The sequence below is a fragment of the Cucumis melo genome, chromosome 7, assembly GCF_025177605.1.
Source record: "Cucumis melo cultivar AY chromosome 7, USDA_Cmelo_AY_1.0, whole genome shotgun sequence".
NCBI lineage: Eukaryota > Viridiplantae > Streptophyta > Magnoliopsida > Cucurbitales > Cucurbitaceae > Cucumis > Cucumis melo.
The window spans coordinates 15,062,356-15,087,790 of record NC_066863.1 but is presented as its reverse complement, the minus strand read 5'-3'; the positions used below and the strand labels follow the sequence as shown (position 1 = coordinate 15,087,790).

General features: G+C 31.9%; 2 long non-coding RNA genes across 2 annotated transcripts; both read left to right on the top strand.

Moving 5' to 3' along the window:
* Window positions 1–2,355: 2,355 nt before the first annotated feature.
* On the top strand, window positions 2,356–4,144 carry LOC103495750 (uncharacterized). The gene is made up of 3 exons (XR_001763383.2): window positions 2,356–2,417; window positions 2,592–2,666; window positions 3,865–4,144. It is a non-coding gene; the product is annotated as an uncharacterized LOC103495750 (long non-coding RNA).
* Window positions 4,145–10,405: 6,261 nt separating this feature from the next.
* On the top strand, window positions 10,406–15,176 carry LOC103495748 (uncharacterized). Its single transcript, XR_538913.3, has 2 exons — window positions 10,406–10,598; window positions 11,240–15,176. It is a non-coding gene; the product is annotated as an uncharacterized LOC103495748 (long non-coding RNA).
* The last annotated feature ends 10,259 nt before the right edge of the window (window positions 15,177–25,435 follow it).

The following is a 25,435-nucleotide window of genomic DNA, read 5'->3' as shown; positions in this document are numbered from 1 at the left end:
TATCTAGAGTCTGATGATCAAGATAGTGAATGGTCGTATGAAAACTAGTTTAATTCCTATTTTATAATTTTGTTTGTTATATATGTTCATAATATGTGTGATTGTAGGATTATAGTGGGACAACGTCACGATTGTTTGACTGATGAATGAGTTCGGGAAGCTAACACTTTGGCTATGGTCCTTCTACTGAAGCGGACACCACCCCCGCATCATATGATAGTAATGTATCTTATGTTGAACAACTAAATATTATAGTAACATCTAATTGAGGTAGTATATTTGTTCTTATTACATGTAAGATCAAAAAACAAGCGTGGATGTGAGCACAGTAGAAACATTAGTCTAAATATGTATGTACAAATGAAACACTAGAAGAAAACTAAGCTTTAATGTATATTGTGGGTTTTAAAAAACGAATCTTCAATATTGTTTTTAAATCGACTTTAAAGATGAAAGATTACTTTTTTTTTTTTGAACCAACATTAAAAAAATATATTAAAGATAATAATTTTAATTTTTTTAAGGCTTTCATATATATGTAGTAAGAGATATATTTGGATTCCATTATTTTTGGGCTTCAAACCCCAGATCACTCGCAATTTTCTCATCCATCTTCCAATCTGATGGAGACGACGATGAAGCTGCCGCTGCCGGTGAAGTCTCAGCAGATTTCTACAACTGAAAGAGGGGGAGCCTAATCCTCTTGTCTCGCCTTTCTCCTCTCCTAAAGAAAGCCTAGCTCCATGGGGGTCGAGATATTCTAACCCCAACCAACCGGTGGGGTGTCCCATATGAGCTGCCGATGCCTTAACCAAAACCTTTCCTTGATTAAGTGGAAGCTAGCGCCGTCCGACGAGTAAAAACTTTTCCTTCTCCTTCTGTCCGCGTACGGTATTCCGGTTTGAGAAAAGTGAACGCGACTACCTACCTGTCAGCGCCTGGCGATGGCTGAGGTTGTAGAAATGGACGATGTAACTCAAGAAGTTGAAGAACATGATTGCGGATTTTGCTAAAGAGAGAGATTGGGGTCAGTTTCAGAGCCCTAGAAATATCCTTCTCGCAATGATAATGTGTATTTATTCTTTCGCCATGTATATTCTTTCGCGTTTGCAATGTGGAATTAGAATACGAATATATCACATTCTTCGGAAATGATATATGATGAGTGGTTTGCGATTCGTTTTCCTAATGAGAAATGAGAGGATTGAACAGTCTTTTTTATGTCGGTATTGTATTAATAAATGTTTAGTTGGGATTTCTCACCCGTCAATAAATGATTCAAGACTTTCTCGTTCCTTTAGGGTTTCATTGAAGCTTAATCGCTGAAGAACTAATTCAACGGAAGTTATATTCCGATATTGAAGATCTTTAGGAGAACAATTTCTATTTGCCTTGAAATTTTATGTATAGGTTACACATTTGACCGCCCAGATTTTATCTCAGTTTAGCATAGAAATCATTCTACCATTCATGAAGTACAAATTTTAGGAATATTGAAAGCTGCTTCTGTTTGAACTGTTTAAACTATTTGAAAATGGATTAAGCATAGACAGAGAATCATATAGCAATTCTATTTAGTGGATTGCACATAAATGATTAGTTTATTTGAAGTTTTGTCTGTTTGTCTATGAGAATACCCCAACTTTGACTGTCAAATAGAAAATTTCTTACACTTTTAACTTGTCCCATTCTTAATGGCTTTTGACTCTCTGTTTTGGAATATACTTCAGGTGTGCGAAGTTGGTGAGTTATCAGAGATATTCCAATGGAAAGGGGAGGTTCCAAGTGGCCTTCCTGACTGGAAAGAAGAAGAGAAGCAACATCTTGGTGAAGAACTATCAGATGTTTTGCTTTATCTTGTTAGACTTGCTGATATTTGTGGGATTGATCTTGATAAAGCAGTACTAAGGAAGCTGGAGCTGAATGGGAAGAAATATCCGGTCAAGCTTTGTAAAGAGTCATCAAGAAAACACAGAAATCTGCTGCAAAGAAGATTGCAATGAAAACAGTGGAAAAGAAGAAGACCCCACCAAATAGTGACAGTGGCAGCAGGGCTTAATAAGAGAAAAAGGCTAGCTTTCTTTCACTTTGTTTCTTTGCTATAAATGTTGGTTTGACTCATATACCTATCCAGAATATAAATGAGAAAATGTAAATCCCAGTATTTTTTAGGAGTTCTTATGCTTTTTCAATATGCTTTGGTTTGTTAATTGGATGTTGTAATCGAGCTTAAGATCATTGAAGTTTATTTTGTAATTGGTTATATTTAAATAATAGGTAACATTAGAGAAGTTATCTTTTTTATTATAGCTAAGAACTATCACCACTATTTTAACCAAGCTTATTCTTCACTCTGTGCAGTTTTGAGCAATTATGCATCAATTAAAAAAATGTAAACTCCATAAACTTTGAACCAGGTATTCCTCATTTCTTTCTCTAATTCAATGTCAACTATGAATGGCGTAGTGATATTAATCCCATCAAATTTCATGTTATATAATCGAATAGTTAGTATGCTACTATGGACTTATCTCTTTCATGCTTTCCTTCTCTTTCTTATTTATTTAGTATATTATTTTTGCATTATATAGGTCGAAATTGGTCGAAAGTAAGATGATCTTGAGCTATTTAAGAATGATGCTCACTCACAATTTGGTATTATCAAGGTAACTATGCGCAATATGTCCATTATTCTCTAATGTTATTGGCCTACTGTTTTTCCAATATTTCTTTTAGCCTCTTATTAAAATTATGCATTTCATAAATAAGTCATCAAATCCAGGAATAAAGATCTAGTAGAACTTTTAAATTTTGGAATTGGTGTGCATCATGTTGGAATGCTACGCTTTGATAAAGGTTTAACTGAAAGGCTTTTATCTGATGGATTGTTGAAGGTTAAGCTCATACACTTCTGGTTAATGCCTAGTACCTCATTTTATAGACTGATTGAATGATTATTTGCTTTAGGTTCTTGTTTGTGCAGCCGCCGTAGCATGGGGTGTAAATTTGCCTGCTTATACGGTTGTTATAAAGGGAAAAGTGTTGTTCAAATTTTGATATAATACTGTTTCTGATTCCTAACAATTTGGGTGCTTGTGCGTGAGTTTTAGGTCTTAGCATGGTACTTGGATCTGTATCTCAATTGGAATGCTTTTATCTTTTCATTGTAATTCAGTTCGTCCTTTTTTTTTCCTCCTTATTTTATTATTCCACCTTCCACGGGTTACTGTAGTGTAGCTTTGAACATGAGTCTTTTCATTGTATCAATAAAACCCCTTTTTTCCTTCTAAAATAAGTGGTGAAGTATTTATACCTCTAATCATGAAGCTTTATTTCAAGAATGGTAAAAAAGGGAACTTAGTTCTAAACCGAAGGTTAAGTTCTAGTTGGTTATCGATATTTGAAAGAAGTGAAACAGCTTTATCTGTCTTTGAAAGTTTGAAAAGGGAATTATTAGAAGGAATAGAAGAGGGCATAAGGAATGAGTTCAAATCATGGTGACCAATTAGAATTTGATATCCTATCCAGTTTTCTTGGAGAGTTAGACAATGTAACTAATATGTGTTCCTAATTTATTGGGTTGCTACTCTTGGAGAAGGTGTTTCTTTAGAAGCTAAACTTTTGATCAAGTCAATGCAAATTTAAGTTACATTGTTTGTAGAATGATTGAAGTCATATTGATATTTCTCACATAACTTTTAATGGTTATAGACTTGTAGCATTTTCATTTCATCCTTGAAATTTTTTTTTACTGTTTCCATTTTTGTAAATGGTACTGAGCTAGTCAACTTAATATTTAAACTTCTCGCTTTCTTTGTTGTTGGAGTAGCTAAACAATCACTTTCTTTGTTGGTTTGTACAAAGCTAAGTGATCAGGTTGAAAGCTAGGCGACCGAGTAGATAGTCAGGCAATCGGGTTGAAAGTTAAGCGATCGTGTAGATAACCCGGCGATCGGGTAGAAAGCTAAACGATCGTTGAAGGTTGAAGACTGTGAAGACATTTAAGATTTCTTATTTAAGTCTTGATCTTGTTTCATGTACTGTCATAGGATGTATATATAAACACAATATTAAGATTTCATTTTGTATATACGCATGCAAAAGAGAAATATTATAGTTTCTAAAAGAATATTAATTTTAATGATTTGTTGGTCTATCTACATGGATTTATTATGTCGGGTTTTAACTATTTGGTATCATAAAAAATGGACAATCATGCAACAATTTAATAGAAATAAATTTGTAAACCGACATCAAAACCCAGAAATAGTTACGGGGAAAAAGGATTATAATAATTTTAGGATTATGATAATCCTAGTGTTAAGTAATATGTGTTTGGGAGAAGAATATGTAAGTGTTATGATAGTATGTATTTAGGGGAGGAATTATGATAGTATGTTATAATAATGTGTTTGGGGGAAGGATTATGATTGTAGTAATTTTAAAAACAATAATAGAATTTGAGTTGGATTATTTGGGTGGGTTAATGTAGGGTTGTAAGAGAGGAAAATAGAAGAGAATATATGGTTATTTGGGAATTAGGATAACCTTAATCCCCATTTATCATAACCCTTAGGTCAAATATGGTTTGGCCCAATTTCCTAACTTTTTTTCCCCTAAAACCCCACCCCAAACATACCTCAAAGTATTTTAATAACAGTATCAAAGATATTGGTTGCCAATCGATATTAAAACCCAATTTTGTACTAGTGGAAAGATCCTAATTACAATTGATGAGAATGTTGGAAACCTGTTAACGGTTTTGGGACACCATTTCAGTGCGTTGTTATGAGTGGAAGGATGACATACCTCAAAGTATTTTAATAACAATATCAAAGATGTTGGTTGCCAATCGATATTAAAACCCAATTTTGTACTAGTGGAAAGATCCTAATTACAATTGATGAGAATGTTGGAAAACCTGTTAACGGTTTTGGGACACCATTTCAGTGCGTTGTTATGAGTGGAAGGATGTGACTAGTGATGCCATTACCACTATAAATGCTCGTCTACAAGTAAGTACATGCAATTGTTAATCCCATACTTACCTAAATGTTTATTGTGCTAATTTCACACTCATACTTGCCTAAACTTTTATTGAATATGTAGACCCATTTTGTTATGGATATGTCACCGATGGTCATCAATAAGTACATACATCAGCAAATAAAAACCTCATTTAGAGAATATAGATCAGAGCTACATAAGCACTATTGTTCGTTTGAGAATCCTATTACTGCTAATGAAAGCCCATTAGACAGGTTATTGAACAAAGAAGATTATGAGGTTCTTTGTGATCCAGTTGGGAGACCTCTGAATCGGAAGTAATTATTATGTGTTTGTTGTATGTATATTGTGCTCACAAATTGATTTGACTAATAAACTACAAATTTTGTGTAGGAAAAATAGGCAAAAGAACAAGAAAAGTAGAGAATGTCTAAATTTCAACCATGATTGTGGATCAAAATCTTTTCTTCAAGTGCAAAATGAATTGGTATGTTAGAAAACAAATTCATTATTGTTTTATTCATTTTCATTGCATCTAAAGAATTTTTTTTTTATTATTGAATTATAGGCGATCGATAAGCGTAAAGAAGTAGGCCAAGTAGAGTTATTTTACAATACTCACTTTTCATAGAGTGGGTAAGCGAGCCGGCCAACGAATCATATATAAGTTATATTGTATGATACGCTTATAATTTTATACTAACCTTGTATATAATATTTAACATCTAAACCATTATTAATATAGTTCACAATGCAAAAGGAGATGAGAAAATCATCAGAAGATGGATCTGAATCAATACTAGAGACAATTATTTGTGAACAGGTTTTGGGAAAATGTTTAAGCCATACTAAAGGTCTTAGATGGAAGACAACCCCCAATATAGGAACACATGATACATCGACCTGTGTGTTTGAGAAAGATATTGGGGATAAGTATGAAAATCTTCAGGCAAATGGGATAAACTTAAAGAAGGAAAATGTCATGTTGAAGTCAACAATTTCGGACTTCTAAGATCAACTAACTAACATCATGAGACAACTTGCTACCTAACAAAGGGAAGAAGGTGAACTTTCACAACTAGGTATGTTATAACTACTCTGAGTTATGGTTAATGGAGTTAAGAATTTAATTTCATTGTTGTATGGTTATTCTGTAGTTATGATAGCAAGAATGAGCATTTTAGTTGCAGTGAGCCAATTTATCTTGCTTCTTTGTAGTTTGAAATATTGGTTCATTTGAGCCTTATGACACATGTTCATAGCTTTTGTGGTGGTGGTGGTGGTTTTTTTTTTTTTTTTTTTGGAGGGGGGGGGGGGGTATATGAGTGTTCTAAGGGTCTTTTAATATACAAATTTGATACAATTACGAGGTTTTTTTTTTATGCGTGGTTTACTCTTAAAAGAATTTTAGTTCGATTGTGAGAAGTTCACTTTGTCATATTGCATTTGTCTTGTTTATTTGTAGTTTAAAATGTTGGTTCATAAGGTGGGAGGGGGGAGTTTGAATGCATCCATCTCTATGTTCAAATTATGTTCTATTTTCTGTTGCTACTTTGTTATTTTGTCACTTTACGTTGCTACTTTGTCATTTTTGTTGCTACTTTGTCACGTTGTCACTTGTATTTTGTTTCCTATTTCAGGTTATATGTGTGATCTTGAACACCGATTTTCGGAGATTTTGAGATCACTACTTATTTTGGTGTAAAACATCTCAGTTATTTTGGGTTAGGATATACTTTGGTTAGGTGAATGAAATTTTTTTGAGTATAGGAGACTTTTGAACAGTTAGAATGACGAACCTTGGCTTAGGGAATGATGTATGTGAGATTTGTGAAAACTTAATTAGCAATCTTCAAATATAGATATTATTGAAATTTATGTCCTAAAACTCGTAATTTGTAGTTTAAAGTTATATTCTTTTCAATAAAATGGTTATTGAGGACTCATTAGTGAAAATAGAATACTATAATCTTAAATGCAATAAACTAAGCTCCCGAGGCTATCTAGTGTAGACTTAAACTTTATTTAGACACATAAACATAGATCAAGTTCGATTATATAACCCAAACGATCTATAGTGTATGAATAAGGTTGGACATCTTATTCTGCGAACACTATGGATGCGACTCACTTTGTAGTTAATACAAACGATGTGATCTTGAATCATTCATGTAGAGACATGAAAGTAGGGGCATCATATGTAAAGAGTTTACATAAGACTGGAACCACGAAATAGTGATTTTAAGTTATAACACTGTTGACTATATAAAATTGACTATTTCAATGTTTGATGATCTAGGCAACTTAATCTTAATCCTGAGCTAACTATGAACTTCTGTTCAAATAGAATTATCCTTAAATCTGCATAGCTAAGGATAGCTCATCAGCGTTGGCCAAATAAGCCACCCATTTCAAGGGTAAGACCAAGTGGATGGCTAGGGACAAAGGATGCAAGATGAAATTCACTCCTACCTATTTCAGAATTAGTAGATAGGTTGTTCCTTTAAGGATTGAATTCAAGTCTTGAACTAGGGGTCCCACCATTTCATTGGCCCGAGATGGATTTGGTTTATAGATTGGACCTTAACCAATTGTTCAATAGTGGATCAGTGAGACTTGGGTTTGGCATTTGAATCCAAACTCATATTTAGACAATTGGAATAAAATTTCCAGAATTAAGAAACCAAACCCATGGGTTTGGAAAATATTTTTTTTATATTGAATGTCATACGTTTTAGAAAAGATTTCACTTCAGCCTCTTACCATTGATTATTGATGACTGTTGACAACAAACGTTAGCCAACTTAACGATCAACCATGATGACTGATTAATGGTCATGACGACCAATCGTCTTAACTGTCGACTCTGGATCATCTTGACTATCGCCTTCGGATCGTCTTGACTTTCGATTATCGATCGTCGGTGACCAATCATTTTGATGGTTGGTGACCTACAACTTTGGACATTTCTGTCGTTAGGTGAACATCTTGATCGACGGTAACCAATCGTTATTATTAATTATCGATGATGTTGTGCCTCTTGTCATGATGGTCAATGACCAATAGCCATGACCCTTGGCGACTGATTGTCACGATGATCGACGATCAACCAATTGTCTTAATTAAATATTGGCGACCGCTGACCATCATCACCATTGATCAATGACCGTCTTCACCAAGGCTTCTTATACTCTTTCCTATGGGCTTGAATAAGTTTGAATAGTAAACATTATTCAAGCCCATGGATTACCCTTTTTCTAATTCAATCTAGAAAATTCGTCGGCCAACTCCGAACACCACTCATAGTGACCATTGTCAACCGACTATTAAGTGTCATTTCTGACAACTCCATCAGCGAAGTTCCGACACCAACTCCAACACCCGTCGCAAATCTTGAAAAATTAATAAAAATGAATTTTTTTAAAAAAAAATCTTTGAGTCATTTTTCAGATACGAATTTGATTTAATCACAATAATATTTTTAAAATACTTATTTTTCATTCTTATATTTTTTTCATCTAGAGTTTTTTTAATTATTACTATTATTAGATCATATTTTTTAATTATCTATTTTCTCATTCTTTGTTTAATACTAATCTTTCTTTCATTTTAGGAGATTTTGTTTATTTTTTTATATTTTTCCTATGTGAAAATTGATAAACTATCTATAGTGATCTCAAGTATATGTAAATTAAATATTAATATATTGGTAACATGGTAGAAATTTTGAATATATATCACATGTACCATGATTTATTTTTAGTTTAATAATATTTTATTTATTTTTTTTGTTGGTTAATTTAGCTAGAAAACTTAGGACTTATTAGATTGACTTGAGAGAAAAGTGTATAAAAAAACTTATTTTTATTTAAATCTTTTAATAAAAGTGGTTTAAAATATGTTGCATGCGAATCATAGGAAGGCAACGTAACCATAATTGTGGCTAAAGATAACTCTACTTGACTTTGGTTTTGGCATGATCCTTTTGGTTATGCTTATTTTGAAACCTATTAGACCCCTTTCAATGTTGCTTAATTGAAACTTTCGTAAACACCATTCGATTACATAACTTATTATATTCTATGAATGGTTTGTAATATTCATAATTATATCTTTCATATCAATGCAACTGTAATCAAAATTATTTTTATTGAATATTAAAAATTTTCATTTTTACATTATTTTCATGAAAAAACAATAGAGTGAAGAAATTGAATTAGAAGTACAAAATATGAAGAAAAAAAATCCAGATTCTCACATCCTGCATCCCAAGCACAGACATTTAAAATTTTCAGGCATCATAACCTCATCAAATAAGCCCACAGGCATTCAATTCTCAGAAATTTGGACCGAGCTGTAGAAAATTCCTTCGTGATCAGTTAGGGTTGCCCAATGTTAGTGTGGCATGAACCCCTACGTAGGAATCCTTCACTTTGACCTAAGTAAAACAAGATACTACCTAATTTTAGTGTTCTTAACCTAACATCGAGTTGACCGAAGGCATAGAAAAGAGGAGGAATCCTTCCTGATTCACAATAAAGGGAAAACAAGCCTAAGATGTTTTTAATCCTTCCAAATCATGTCTAGGTTTCGAAGTAGAAAAACTTGAGTTTGTCCGAACATGCTTTCACTGAATGAATCTAGTTAATACTCAACTTCAATTGATAGCTTGTAGTCTCTTTGATCATTTCGATGAAGTTTAGTTTAGACTTGGATGTATTATTAAGGTATTGAGTAATCAACTTAGTAAACTAGAAAGCATAGCATCAAAACTATCTTGCATGATTTTATGAATTTCCCTTAAGTTTTTTGTGTGCTTCCCATGTTGCATGATTGTTTGATTTGATTTTACTTTGCCCATGACGAATAAAGCTTAAGTTGGGGTGTTTTGTTAAGGCAATTCTTGACCCACTTAAATTAGTCTTATTGTCATACCATATCATACATATATTTAGCTTTCTTATACTTATATGCAGATTATGAATATAGGCTTTATTATGAACCCAATGCAATGAAAATCGGAAAATGGTAATTTGAAGATCAATGGTAAAATTGTAAATAATCGGAAAGTTTTAATCAACTTCAACGTCGGTTGTTCGAATCCCATTTGCTACGGAAATATCAACGTTTTATCAACCACCTGCCAAGTGTCATCCATCCACTCGTGGCGAGGTCACAAGTTCGAACCTCACCTGATGCAAAATAAAATTCGGATTTTCAATCTGAAACCTTTCATCGCGCACGCGTTTGACTTTGTGCGTTCGAATCTTTACCTCTGCAAAACAATTTTTGATGAATTTCTTCGATGGCAATTTCGTAATTAAAAGGAAACTTTTCGAAAAACTCCATTTTTTTCGCCTTCCACTCAACTTCAGATCACCTTTTCGAGCCTCCATTTCCATTTCTTTTCTATAAATACCCAATTTTCCCCCATTGTCATTCATTCAACCACTTCATTACATAGTTAGAATCCCTTGTACGAAATTTCTTTCTCAATAAAAATCCCTTTCATTTTCTCTCAATTTCATTTTGAATTTATTCAACTCTCTACAAGATTTTCAGCATCCATGGAGGGATAAACACCCATTGAGGTAAAGGGTGTTTGGGGTGGCAAATCTTTTGAGAATAGTTTATTTTAGTTAAGAATTGTATGCTTTAATTCTTTAATTTCCTTCCACAACGTAGTGATTTGATTCTATAAATTTTATTTGCAAATTAATTCATGATTCTTGAATTGTTTGAGCATGCAAGATGTTATAGTGTGCAATACACTATTTTAGAAATTAAGGTCGAGTTTCTTGGTGAGATTTTTCCTCTAGGATTAAAATTTTGCTTTGACTCTCATTATCATTGATGCATAAAAATTCTTGACTAAAGAAAGTAGCTAAATGCTTGAGTTTTTTTGTTTTCTAAAAAGTTTGAATTTGATTCATAAATTCTTGATGACCATCACTAAATAAATTGAAATCAATTAGCATTTGATGTTAGTATGCGATGTACTAATTACTTGTTGAAATCAATTCTTGAGTAAATTCTAGCATAGGGAAATTTGTCAATTTTGCCAATAAGAATCTTTTGTTGAAATTACAAGGCAATATACTTTGGTGGAATTCTTTTTGTCTTTAAAAGAGAGGAATGCTTGATCCTACATAGTAGAATTAATTTGTAGTTGAATTTAATTCTTGCATATAATTTTAATGCTTTCTTTTATGATCTAATCATTTCTTTTTAGAAGTTAAGATTCAAAGAAAAAATCTATTCCTCATGGATTCCTAGGGCTCGACCCCTTTCTTTCCACGTTCCTACAATATACCAAGGAGTAAGGGTAAAAGTACACTACTTTTTGACCAAGGTGGAATTTGTGAGAAAATACCTTCCCTAACCTTTTTAATGCAACTTTTAGCTTACATTCTATAATGTTAGTTCCAAAATTGTTGCATGGATTCTTGTAAAATGACCTCACATAGCATATCTTTTTGCTCTAGTTTTCCTTCTGCCACTTATTTTGTTTGCAAAGATATTTGTTTAGATTGAAGCTCATTGCAAGCTCAACCCTCCTTTCAGTATCCTTAAATTCAGGGGAGTTTCTTTGCTCCCTTTTAATTTGTTCCCTTGCTTTTGATCTTTACTCTCATATATTAGAGACAATGTATGTTCTGAAAGTTGGGGTTGGTTCAGTTTAGCTTGCAATTGATTTATGCATATTTGGTAGTCCTTGAGCATCTGAGTTTGGACTTGTGTTCTTTGCTTCCTTTTTTGCTTTGTTGCTTGCGCTTGTTAGTAGAACCGTTGATGACACACTCATTTAGGATCTTGAATGTATAATATAATGTTGGAAGAAAATAAACATGATTTGTGGACCGCTTTTAAAAAAATTCTTCCATCTTCCATGCACACTTGAGTTCTTTATCTGCCTATCCTAAGTCTTTTGCATGCTTAGTGTAGTGTTTTAGGACATAGATGTTTGTAGTCGCCCAGATAGACCTTCTTGAGCATTAATTTAGTAATGCATACACAAGGAACTAACCAACCAATTTTCTCACTTGTCCAAAAAAACAGAAAAAAAAAAGCTAGAGAACAAGAGAGTAATAAAAGTGATTCAGAAAAAAAGAATAAATTTATGCATTCCTAGCTGAACCCGCCAACAAACAAATCTCGGCGATGAGGAAAAACACCTTGAAACAGATTATTTCACAAGTAAACAATATCATAGCATCATGCCAATATAAAAAAACACCTATCTTAGTACAAGAATTCTATCTCAAACATATTAGTTTGCTCTACTTACCAGCAAGTTATAAAAAGAACAACTGCCCAAGCCCTTGAACCGCCGGGACTCAAAGGCTTGCCGCAGAAAAAGCAACGGCTAGCCACCATTATTAGGATCTGACTAGCCAAGAGAAAGAGAAATACTTCTAACTCCTAATCCAGTTGAAATGTCTAAGTCATATGCACAATAGTTTCTTTTTGCACCTGTGTCTTCAACTATCTTTGCCTGTGAAACAATTTCAAATCATGTTTTTCTTAACCAATGATGAAAATATCAGTATCACTTTCAAACCAGAAGTAAGCTACTTGAGATTCAAAGTTTACAGTGTATCTGTAAGGAATTAAAATACTCATCTCAATTTGATGAGCTTTCGGCAGCTTTTTATGAAAGAATAATATGAAGCCTTTAAAACATTCAAAGTTTTCAGAGATAAATATCTACCCCTTTGGATAATAGACAAGAATGCATAAGTACTTGAACTAACTTTTTACAAAAAGAAGACTACTATTGAATTTTTTCAAACCGTCCCACTGAATTATGAGCTTGGCTCTTCTTGTTGGGAGCACGTAAAGAAAGTAAGGAAAAATAATGGCTATTGAGTCAAAACCAAACAATGTGGGACCTAAGAGTATCAGATCTGCCTTGGAAGAAGAATTTATCTTTACATTGGTCTCTAAGATCCATAGATATCTCCTTAAAGAAAGTTTGAGGAATCTCAACCTCAGACCTGCATAATATCGGAGCAACGGTTTAGCATCCATAGATGAAAGAGTAATCTTTCAAGATTTGCAGATCTCTCTTTGAAGAAGGTTTGTAGAATCTTCTGCTCAGCGCAAATAATATTGATATGAAGGTTAAGCATCCTTACACGAAAAGAGTAATCTTTCGAAACTTGTTACATTGTATCACCACCTCCCATCTGTGTTACACATTCAATCCCAACAACAGGACATTTCTAGTGAAGAAATCAGAATTTTCAAAGATATGGTACAAAATGATTGTTCACAAGAAATTTTTCCATAGTGAAGACATCATATTTAGCTCATTGAAAAGCCCTAAACTAAGTAATTGCAAAGGTATGATACAATCTGCATTATATTTCATCCTTCACAATAAATTTCTCTAAGAACAGAACAAATTGGGGTTTAAAAACACCAAAGAAAGTAGATTCAAGTGCTTTTCAAGACGAAACAAAAGGGTTTCTTTTGTTTGGCCACTAAGACAACGGGTGGGGAAGTTCTAAATATCTTTAACCTAAAAAACAATTTTGAAGGGAACGATTCTACCTTTTTTCTCTCTCTACAGCTAAAAAAACCCATATTGAAAATCAAATGAACTAAGCAAACCCAAAAGAAAAAGGCTATAAATCAGCAAGATTTTCAATTGAAGGCAGAAAATTTCACTAGAATATGCAAGAATGAAGATAAATAGCATGTAGAGAGAGAAAAAGGGGGAAAGGGTATGAGCTTACAATGCTTCTCCTTTGCTCAGCTGCAATGGCCAAGCCAAAAGCAATGACATCAAAAACAAAGACGGTGAAAAGTAGTAGCTTTGACGCCATTGTTGAGCAGTTGAAGAGCTTTGCTCATCTTCCATTCTCTCTGCTCCGGCACTTTGCTCTGCCTCGGGCATGCAACGGTGGGAGGAGAAAAGGAAACAAATGCTTATAATTTTATTATTTATATTCAATGACATTTAAAAGTTGTCATAGATTTATAACACTTCAAAATTGTCATAAATTTTTCAAATTCGAAAAATTACATTTTTTTTCCCGTAAAAAACGCGCTTTCTTTGCATCTATGATAGTTTTTCACCCTCCAACCTCAATTTGGCTATACCCAACTATCGTAGAAACTCATATTTCTTGGGGTGAAAGGAAAGCTTTGCTATGCTTTCTTGGGGATGCAAGTAGTCAAGGGCGGTGAAGTAATCAAGATTTTTTTGCGCAGAAAGGTTTCCAAGAAATCAGCAAGCTTAGAGAGAATAAAAGAGAAACAAAATTCGTTAAGGGAAGAAGTTGGTTTTTCCTTATTGCATGTTGTTGTCACTTTGTGTTTGAAAGTATTATTTTCTATCTTTCAAGTTAGAGTAGGGCTTTGCTTAAGCTTAAGTTAAAATGACTTTGAACTCACTTATGCCTGAATAGTTTTGAAGATGGCTTTTTAAATTGTTTCAATTGATTGTTTACCTTGGAATGCGTTGTTGATTGCATTCATGATATTGATAGACAGTTAAAACATGAATATTGAGCCTTGTAACTTAGTAAACACATTATCTTGTGCTTGATTGTATGTTTCTATCTTGTTTAGAACGATCAAGAATTAAGTTGGCAGTGATAGAGTCATAAAAGTGCTTGTTTTCTTAGCTTAATTCAAGATAATTGGTGAATCTAATGGGCTTAAATATATTATTTTGTAAGTATTGAGCATCTAAGAGGTAGAACAAAGCTAAAGCAACTGAAATCGTCCAAATCGAAGCTCTAACAAAGCAATTACGTCAAACTTAAGTAAATACACACAATTGTATTGTACCCGATATCTTAGGCAGAATCATCATAAAAATAACCCAGGTTTGAGCGTTGAAGTGCTACAAAAGCATGAACAAAGCACAGTTTGCCCTTCTAAAGTGCAGATGTGCTCTTTCTGGTATAAAAACTTGTTTTTGCCCAATTTAGGTCATTAGAAGTTCGTTTTGGACACATATCCACTTGCATTCTTTCTGTATTTTCTTCCTCCCAACCTTTAACTTCTTGTATTTTCATTTATTTCAACATTGTAAGCTTCAACTTAGATTGATCTTGTGGCTAAAATGAATTTTCTTGCTTAACGATAGGTTTGAAACCCATTGTATTTGGTTCTGATACTTTGATTTAACTTGCTGATATTGTATTGTTCTTGAATGGCGTGGTTCTAATTCTAAGCAATTAACGTTTAAGTTTTTTTGCAAACTCTCATTTATTCTTTGATTGCCACTACAATCCATCTTCATATTTCGTTATCTCAAGGGCATAAGTTAAAACATGCTCATTGTGAACTTTAGGTTATATAGACTCTTTAAAAAATGTAATGCACTATTAACTAATTTCAAGAACTAATTGATTAATAACAAGGGCTATCAATTATTTAAACAACTTGGCTATATTACATTGCTTGAGCATTAAACTTGGGGCAATATTAGGTTAATGAGCTAAGAATTAAATTAGCAATATGACATTCCTTGTGAAGTCAATTATCAACGAAGTCAATGGGTGCACACCGAATTCCTTAGGCCCAATATGTTTTTACTTTTTCTTGCAATTTAAATTCCGAAATTACATTCTTGTACTTCATAGTTAATTTTGCTCACTTTAAATTCTCATCCATTTCCAAAACTCCCTTTTACCGCTTTAACTAGAAATCCTAACTAGTTCGAAACTAATTCGCGCTTCCTTGTAGTTTGATCTCCGGCTTGTCGCTTGTGCTAATCAGTAGTATAAGTAATTGGTTTGGTGAGTTGTAAATTTTATTTGGTTCGTAGGGTTATCTGGATGACGACAAATCCCAACTACCAAATTGGTGTTGTTAGAGAAGCCAAAATGGTTTCAGCTTGTTACTTTTATAGCTGAAGCTTTCGTACTTTTATAGCTGAAGTTTTCATTGTCACGTTAGAAAATATTTATAAAATATAGTAAAATTTTATATTTTATCAATGATAGTTTCTAGTATCTATTAGTGGTAGGTGTGAATTTTAAAAATATTTTAGTTTATTCTATTATATTTAAAAATGTTACTTTAATTTAACAAACTATAAAGTGCAAGGTCTATAAAGTAAGTTATTTTTTAAAATATTTTAGGTTTGTCTTTCCATCTTTCTTCCGTGATTTTTTTTATCGTCTTTCTTCCTTTATTCTTTTTTTGCTCTGATTTCTTTCTATCATCATTCTTCTTTTTTTCTTCTTTTTTTCCGCTGCGTGCATTGTCTTTCTTTTTTTTCCTCCTCCGGATAACTAAATTTAATAGATCGTGTATAAAGAATCAAAAATTGTTTAGCCAAATCTATGATAATTTTTGTACCAAATTTTGAAAGAAAAATTGTTTAAATTTGGAGTAGCTAAATCTAAACGACCAAATTTAAACGATTGTGTAACCCAATTAACACAATCGTGTAACTCAATCAATTAAACAATCGTGTAACCAAATTAAACGATATAATTGAAAAAATAAATTGTTTAGATTTGGCTATCCAAATCTAAACGAACAGTCAAATCTAAACAATCATGTACCAAATATATTATGCGCGTTGTTGACAGAGCATTGTTGGTATTTTTCATCGTGGGCTTGTAGACTTTTTCCATTTTTAGAATTGTGCTATATAATGTAAATATTTTGCCGCTTTGTTATATTTTTTTTAAAATTCATTTAATTTATATATTTTTATAATATACTTTAAACATGATTAGCAATAATTAATAAGGAAAATTGCGAAAAAAACCACTACTTAATGTATGGTGATGGTTGCAACGAAACCCTTAAACATTCAATAGCAATTTAAAAGTATTGAAATTAGGCCATCAAACTTGCAATATTTGTAAAAATGTAACTTGTAAATGATAAAAATTGAACCTCTAAACTTAAGTAATTATCATAAATTATACACTTAGTCTGAGGGTCCAATTTTAACATTTGAATAATGTTGATGCCTCAATTTCTAAATTTAAAAATTTAAAGGTGTAATTGTAATTATAATCATACCGTCCAGGTGATTTTTGCAATTTACCCCAATTAATTTAAAATAATAATGAGTTTTTCTATCACGCCCCGCCTGCAATGCTTAAACTTAAGTCCTTGAACTTAGACTTGAACTACCAAATGATATGAAAAACATGACACAAGCGGCGGAAAAACAACAAACTTCATAACACAACTGGTAAGCAAAGCACTTCTTTATCACTTGAAAGGTATGGAAGAGAATATGTTTCGCAAAAATGTATTGGTAAGATCGCTTATGCAATTATATGCTCCAAATGACAAGAAAATGAATTAAAGTTGAGGTATGGAAGTATATGGTAGTATACTTATATCCTTACTTACTGATATGGTAGTATACCGGCAAGTTGAGGTATGGAACCCAAGGGAATGGAAGAGTAGAATCAATCTTGAATTCACTTGAAAGAAATAATTGTTAAAAACATTCAAGAATACATTAAAAGAATTTTGCAAGCAATTAAAGCAAGAGAGGAAAAACAATTTGTATTAGTTTCCGATCTAAAGTGAAGAATGTGTAAAGATTCACTCAAATGATTAAAGAGAGGTAAGAGAGATTGGGAATTTAGGGATTTCTTTTATCCTAGGGAAAAATAAATGAAAATTGCAAAGCAAAAATCGATGAAGATTCAAACAAGGATCGAGAAGATTTAAATGCTGTTGATCTATTTAATTTTGAGATTTATATTGCATAATCAACAAAATTAAATTGATCAAGATTCATGTCTCTTTACAAATCAAGAATGGAGAAATTGCTTCAATTATGCATTAATCGTTCATAAAAAAGAATTAGGGCATAATTTTTATCCAAGAATATTGACAAAATAATAGATTGTTTAACTATGATGCCAATAAATTAATGCTTAGAATTGGAATGATGATCAATTAGAAAGATTTCTTTAATTTCACAAAAAGAAAGACACATTGCATGCTTATGTATGAGAATACAAATTGCCATTCAAGAGAATTAAATTGTAGTTGAATACAAGTTGTAAAGAAATCAAGGATCAATCAATCTCAATCAAGATTTGAATCCATAATTAAAATAGATCTAGAATTATGAAGAAAAATTTAATTCTTTATTTTGTGAGAGTTGTACATTGCATACAAGAAAAAATTGCTAAAATTGATCTAGAATTAATATCAAGAAAAATTGAGATCAACATTTAGTTAGGAGATTAAGATACAAATTCTTGAAGAAAGAAAGAAGATTACATTGTAATTCTTGTAAAAAAAATTCATCCCTCAAAAGAAATTCCCAACCCAAACTCAAATCTCTTGCCTCAATTGTTGGTCACTCCTCCCTAAGATTTTGAAAACAATTGTGAATTAATTTGGGAGAAAATATGGCAGAAAAGAGAGGAGAATTTCTGAAAAAAATGATTCGGAGGGAGTCCTTGGTGAAAATTTGAGTTGAATTAGTGAATTGATGAGAAATTAGAGAAAATAAATGGAGATAACCATCATTGGGATTCGAAGCCTAGATCTCTAACTCAAGCGTGCACTCCAATTGACGAAAAAATGGTTTTCTTTTTTGGAAAGGTATGAAAATTTACGAAAATACCACTCTGAAAATATAAAAATGAAACAACGGAGGGGAGATTCGAACTCAAGTGGGAAGGGATCGAAACAACAACGTTTTGATTGTAAAATCCAGAAAATAATTATTGCTTTTGGGATTCGTGATAGATAATAGACATGCATAGTGGAAAATAGATCATAAAATTACCTTAATTGCTAAGGTAAACATGCATACAAATAAACTACATGAATTAGGGTTTTCAAGAAATAACCTTTGTAGTTTCCGAATCACTAGAAATTTCACCAAACACAAACTCGGATCACCACTAAAGTTGACCCGCTTTATTTTGGATCAAAAACCAGGTTGTGGGACATGAAGGAAGAATGAATTGAGTGAGAGTATAATGGAAATTTAGGAAAGGTGAAGAAATAGTAAAAGGACTTGGTGATTAATTTTTAAGCAAATTAAAATGGCAAAAAGCTCTTTAAAAAAAATGAAAAAACTCACATTTTATAAACAAATTATATGCAAAGTTTGCATGTAATTGGTTCACCAAAACCTAACAATCAGTAACCGTAGTGGATTTATTCACCATTTCATTTTCTTTTAATGGGCTTGATGTCATCACCATGAGCCTCCACTTAGCCCACTAAGAGTTAGTGAAATTATCCAACAAAGTATTAGATTTTCCCATTAACTTTAGCCAAGGGGCAAAATGGTCATTTGATCTTTCTAGTCAAAATCAAACTTTGACTTTTCAAGTCAAAAGTCAACATTTTGACTTTTTACCATTTTGACTTCTTTGACTATTTTCGACCTCTGAGTATGAATCTACATTCATTTTTTCAAGATTTAAATCATATTTGAGTATACTTTTGGCCAAAGTCAAAAGTCAACATTTTGACTTTTCAAAGTCAAAAGTCAACATTTTGACTTTTTACAACTTGGACTATTTCCATCATTTTTTAGCTTCCGAGTATGAATCTACATTCATATCTTTAATATTTAAATCCTATTTAAATATAAAATTATATTTGTAATCTGAAATCTGACGGCTATATCACATATACTTGTCGGTTTCTCTCTCCTCTCCTAATTCAAACAATTTAAATCAATCCATCATATTGTTCTAAGTTTATTCCTTATAAGCTAGCATAAGAACCTAATGGACTTATAGATCATGGACACCAATGACTCGAGATTAACTGTCTAAACCCTTTTAAACCAAACTAATTAACATTCGTTGACTAACACCTTATCCCACTAAAGTCCCGTAGTCCCCTCACAATATATATATATTTGTGTCCATTTGATATAATCATGATCAGTAAGTTAATCTTTCACAGATTTTTTGTAACCTCGGTTAGATCAAAATACTGTTTTACCCCTAAGACTACATCTTGCTCCTTAAGTTCCACTCATCCATGATCCACTTTTGAACAATTGGTTTAAGGTCCAACATATAAACCGAATCCCTCTTAGGCCAATGAGAGGGTGAGACCCCTTATTCAAGACTTAGATTCAGTCCTTAAGGAAATAACCTATCTACTAACCCTAAAGCGAGTAGAAGTAAATTCCGTCTTGAACTTTATGTCCTCAGCTATCCACTCGGTCTTACTCCTGAAATAGAAGGTTTATTGGGCTAACGCTAATGAGTTACCCTCACCTATGTAGATCTAAGGATAATCTCGTGTAAATAGGAGTTCATAGTTAGCTCAGAATTAAGATTAAGTTAACTTAGGTCATCAAAAGATGAGATAGTCGATTTTAAACAATAAACAACGTTATAACATAAAAGTGACTATTTCATGGTTTAATCTTATGTAAACTCTTTACATAGGATGCTTCCACTTTCATGCTACTACATAAACGATTCAGGATCACCTCGTTTGTAATAACTACAAAGAGAGCTGCATCTATAGTATCTTTAAATAAGGCGTCCAACCTTTATTCGTATACTATAAACTATTTAGGCTATATACTCGAACTTGATTTATGTTTATGTCTCTATATAAAGTTCAAGTTTATTCAAAATAGTCTCGGGATCTTAGTTTATTGGATTTAGGATTATAGTATTCAAATTTTCAATAACAACTTTATTGAATAGGATATGATTACAAATTACGAGTTTTAGGACATAAATTCCAACAATTCGAACTCGTGGTGTCTGAGTGATTCGCACGAATAACTATTCAAATCTTTTGAATATTTACCAAATTGCTCCTAATTTTAAAATTGCTCGTTCTTCTTCGTTCAGACTCTGTTTTAGGTGATTTTCATTGCGTTGGGTTCATATAACAGAGTCTACTTTTATATTCTGCTTAAAAATATCAAAATAATGAATGTACGTATGCTACAAGTTGAGAATAAGATTGTTATAAGGGGTTAAGAATTGCCCCAACATCACTTAAATCATGTGTTCTACAAATTATAATTTACATACATCCTTAATACAAGAATTATAAAAATTAAACTTAAATGCCTTGCTTAGCTTCCTCGCATAGGAATCCATCTCACCCTTCCTTACTTAGCCTTAACAGTTGATCACCAGGGGAGGGATAACTTAAAACGTAAGTCAAAGACTTAGTGGGTGATAGTTTTGAAAACCTTTTTGGGCATACGAACATATACGAAATCATTTTAATAAACATGACTTCATTGCCTTTTTTAAGTAAATCATAAAACACACATTAGCCTTTCATTATCCCTTTTGCTAGGAACATGAACCATTTTCAAGCATAGACTACTGTGATGGCCTTTTCATCAACAACATCCCTTAGAGAATTTCCTGGTTCATTTCACGTTGCTCAGGCCACTAAGCATAATACACATCTTTTATGCCTTTTCTACATGGTTGCCTTTACTCATTATGTGCACACAATAGTTAGCTCGTTGATAGGAACAAGACTATTTTACAAAAAACTTTACAAGCTTTCTTTAGAAATCACCAAGTTCATCAACATTTACGTGTAAAACAACATAACAAACAACATGAACTTTAGAAAGGAGGCTTTTAAAAATAATTCAGCTTTAGAAAAATCACACAAGATTCCCTTTTTGCTCAAAACGTCTTACAACTCAGAAGCTTCTTCTCGCCTAAAACCTTCTTAGTAGTACAACATTCAACTCCTTCTCTTAGTATATTCTCAAAATTACCTCATTCTTTATTGACCTCTTCTCCTATTGATACTAATCATAAGACACCTTTAGCTTGCTGTTTTTCTTATGCCTTGCATGACTAACACCTCTTGCTTGCCTAAATTTTAAGTATTTGCATGTCATGAAAACTGAATTCTCGACCAAAATAGGTCCAAGTTTTTCCTGAGATGATCTCAAATAAATCCTACTCTATCTCCAGTTTCGACCAAGCACAGCCTCAGAATGGCCAGAGTGCTTTTTAACTTTTGCTCTATGCTTCTAATCTCGACTGGACATGGCCCCGAGATTGTCTGAGTTTCCAACTTCTTAAATTTTTTGTCCTTTATCTTGATCAAACAAGCACCAAAATTGCCCCGATATTACACTTCTGTCTTTAATCTTGCTCGGGATTCCATACGACTACTCGAGATCCTTACATAGAAAGCATTACGTCTTTCCTCTCACCAAGAAAGACCGAGTTTTGCCTTGAGATCAACCTTCTATCTCAAATATCGATTGATATCTCACAAGGCTGCTCCGGGATTCCCTTTCCAAGACACTTACTTTGGCTACCATGACACTCAAACTATGTCACTTGGGCTAACAACCATCTTTTCCTCAACTTTTCTTCCATCGTCCAATCACAACTTCAACCTCAACTTCTCCATCCTTCATTTGTTTTCCTTCTTTCCACCTACTATGACATACTTAAAATGACATTACTTGAGTTTTAATTTCCTATCTTAACTTCACTCAAAATCTAACCTTCCAAACTCTTTAAAAGACTCAAGCTTCTTTAGGCTTCCTCATTCACCATTCAAAATTTTTATAAACATTCATTCATAACTTAGAAAAACAACTATGAATAAATGAACCATTTATTTTTTGTTTTTGACAATTGATTTTTAAAAAACAAATGTGTTTGGTAACTGATTCACTTTTTTGTTTTTTAAATAATAAACTTGTTCTAAAGTTATGAAAATTAGGAAGGAAAATTGAAAATGAAAAAAAAAACTTAAAAAATAAAATACATTCTGTTTTTAAAAAATAAAAAACAAATCAATTACCAAAGGACAAGGTTTTTGTTTCCAATAAAAAAAAAAGGTTAAAGACAAAACTTAAAAAACAGAAAAAAAAAAACAAAAATTGGAATGGTTTGCCTAAAATTTTATAATTAAGTTTAGAACTTTACACTTTGAAAAGAGGTAGTGTATCAAACTAAAACATAAAAAAAGATGTTGGAAAGTTTGGATAAAAGGGAAGCAAAGGGTGCGTCAAGGACTCGAGGGCAATTTTAGTAAAAGCGGTACAAAATTCCTGCTTACATCTTACATGCGTAAGAGTTTAATCTATCTACGCTTATAATTTAATGAAACATTTGTTATTTTATTTTCAACGATAACACCGTAATTAATTTGTTTAGTTTTTTGGAACGACCTTAAATATAGGTTAATGGTAAAAGAAGAAAAAGAAAAAAAATTAAAGAAAACTTTCATAAATATAACAAATTACTAAAATATTTGCTGTACGTCTAACAAAGTTCATAAAATTAGTTATTTTTTTAAATATTTCAGTTTGTTTTTCCTTCTTTCTTCTCCTTTCTACGATTTTTTTATCTTTTCTTTATTTTCTTTCTTCTCCTTTCTACGATTTTTTTTATCTTTTCCTTTATTTTTCTTTTTTTAGCTGCGATTTCTTTTCATCTACATTATTTACATTTGTATAACCAAATCTGATTTCTTTCTATCGTTCGCATGTTTTTCTTCGTTTTTATTTTTCGTTCGCTATGTGCATCGTCTTTCTTCTTTGTTGTTTAGATTAGAGTAACAAAATCTAAAAAATCGTCCATAAAACAATTTTGAAAAAAATCGTTTAACTATTTAGATTAGGGTAACTAAATCTAAAAATATCGTCTATAAAGAATATTCAAACAAATCGCTTAGCTAATAAAAAATCTTTTAGATTTGGGGTAACAAAATTTAAACAATGGTGTAACCAAATTTAAACATTTGTGTAACCCAATTAATTAAACAATCGTGTAACCAAATTAAACGATAGAATTGAAAAAACAAATTTAAACGATCGTGTACCAAACAATAGTCAAATTTAAACGATTGTGTACCAAATATATATTACGTGCATCGTTGACGAGACCTTTCTGGTATTTTTCATGGCGGGTCTGTTGACTTTTTTCATTTTTAGAATTGTTTATACAGTGTAAATATTTTGCTGTTTTATTATTTTTTAAAAAAAGACCTAAAAAATCTAACTATTTAAACTTAGTAGAAAAATCAATTGATTTTTTTGGAAAAAGCCTTAGTATATTCACTACAATTTTCATAAATATAACAAACCGATAAAATATTTACGGCGCGTGTAAAAATGCATATAGTTAGTTGATTTTTTAAATATTTCAATTTTGTCATTCCTTTTTATCGTCTTTCTCTCCCATCTTTCTCCACCTCTTCGTTTACGACGAATTTTATCGTTTTTTCCTCCATCATTTTTTTTTTAATTATTATTTGGTTCAAGATTGTGTATCAAATATATATTTTTTTTCAAACTTTTATTTGGTTGTTCAAGATCGTGTACTAAATAATATAAATATAAAACACTTGAATAAAAAATGTTGCAAAACTAAACGATCGTGTAAAAAAAATCATAACCATCGTTACAGAAAAACAAACGATTGTGTAGAAACGTATACTAAAATAATTTTAAAAAATTCGTTTAACCAAATCTAAACGATCGTGTAACAAATGTTGAAAAAATATATAAACTTGGATACTAACCAAATTAAACATCTGTGTAATCAAATTAAACGATGGTAGAATCGAAAAAAAATCGTTAAGTGACTAGACTAAATCTAAACGATTGCACGTTATTGACGTCTTGGTTGATTGATATTTTTGGTATTTCTGAAAAGACCCAAAATAAAATCGAGTGATCATTTCTTTTCTAATGTGAATAAGATTAGATGAGCTCTTAAATTGAATTTTCAATAATTTCCCAACTAGCACCCAACTAACATCCGAATTGGTTAATTATGCAAAAAAAAAAAAAAAAGAATTAAAAGAAAAAAACTTGTAAATTGATTATCTTTTTGCTTTTAAAAAAATAAAAATAAAAAGAGGAAAACTTAACGAACCACCAAACTTTTACAGACTTATAACAAACCCTTCCATCTTTTTCTATTTCTTGGGATGAAATCGTTTTCTCTTTTGATTTCTTTCATTGTCTTCCTCTCCGATTCCTTTCATCGTTTTTCTCTTCGATTTCTTTCGTCGTTTTTTTTTCTTTTCCTCTTTTTTTTTTTTTTTTTTTTTTTTTTTTTTCTGCGATTTCTTTTTATCATATTTCTTATTTTCCAATTGTTTTTTTACGTTGTTAAATCTTTTCATCGTATTTCTTCTTCTTTTGATTTTGCGATTTCTTTCAATCGCCTTTCTTGTTTTTTGATTTTTTTATGTGGTTTAATCTTTTTATCGTCTTTCTTCTTCTCCTCTTCCTTTTTATACGTTATAAAAAATCATTTAGATTGGAGTAGACAAATCTAAACGACTGTGTACCAAATTTTGAAAAAAAATCATTTAGATTTGGGTACGATCAAATGTAAATGATCATGTAACCAAATTTAAACGTAACCAAATTTAAACGTTTTAAAGAATCGTTTAACCAAATCTAAACGATTGTATACAAGTTTTGAAAAAAAATAGTTTTGAAAAAAAATCGTTTAGATTTGGGTACGATCGTGTA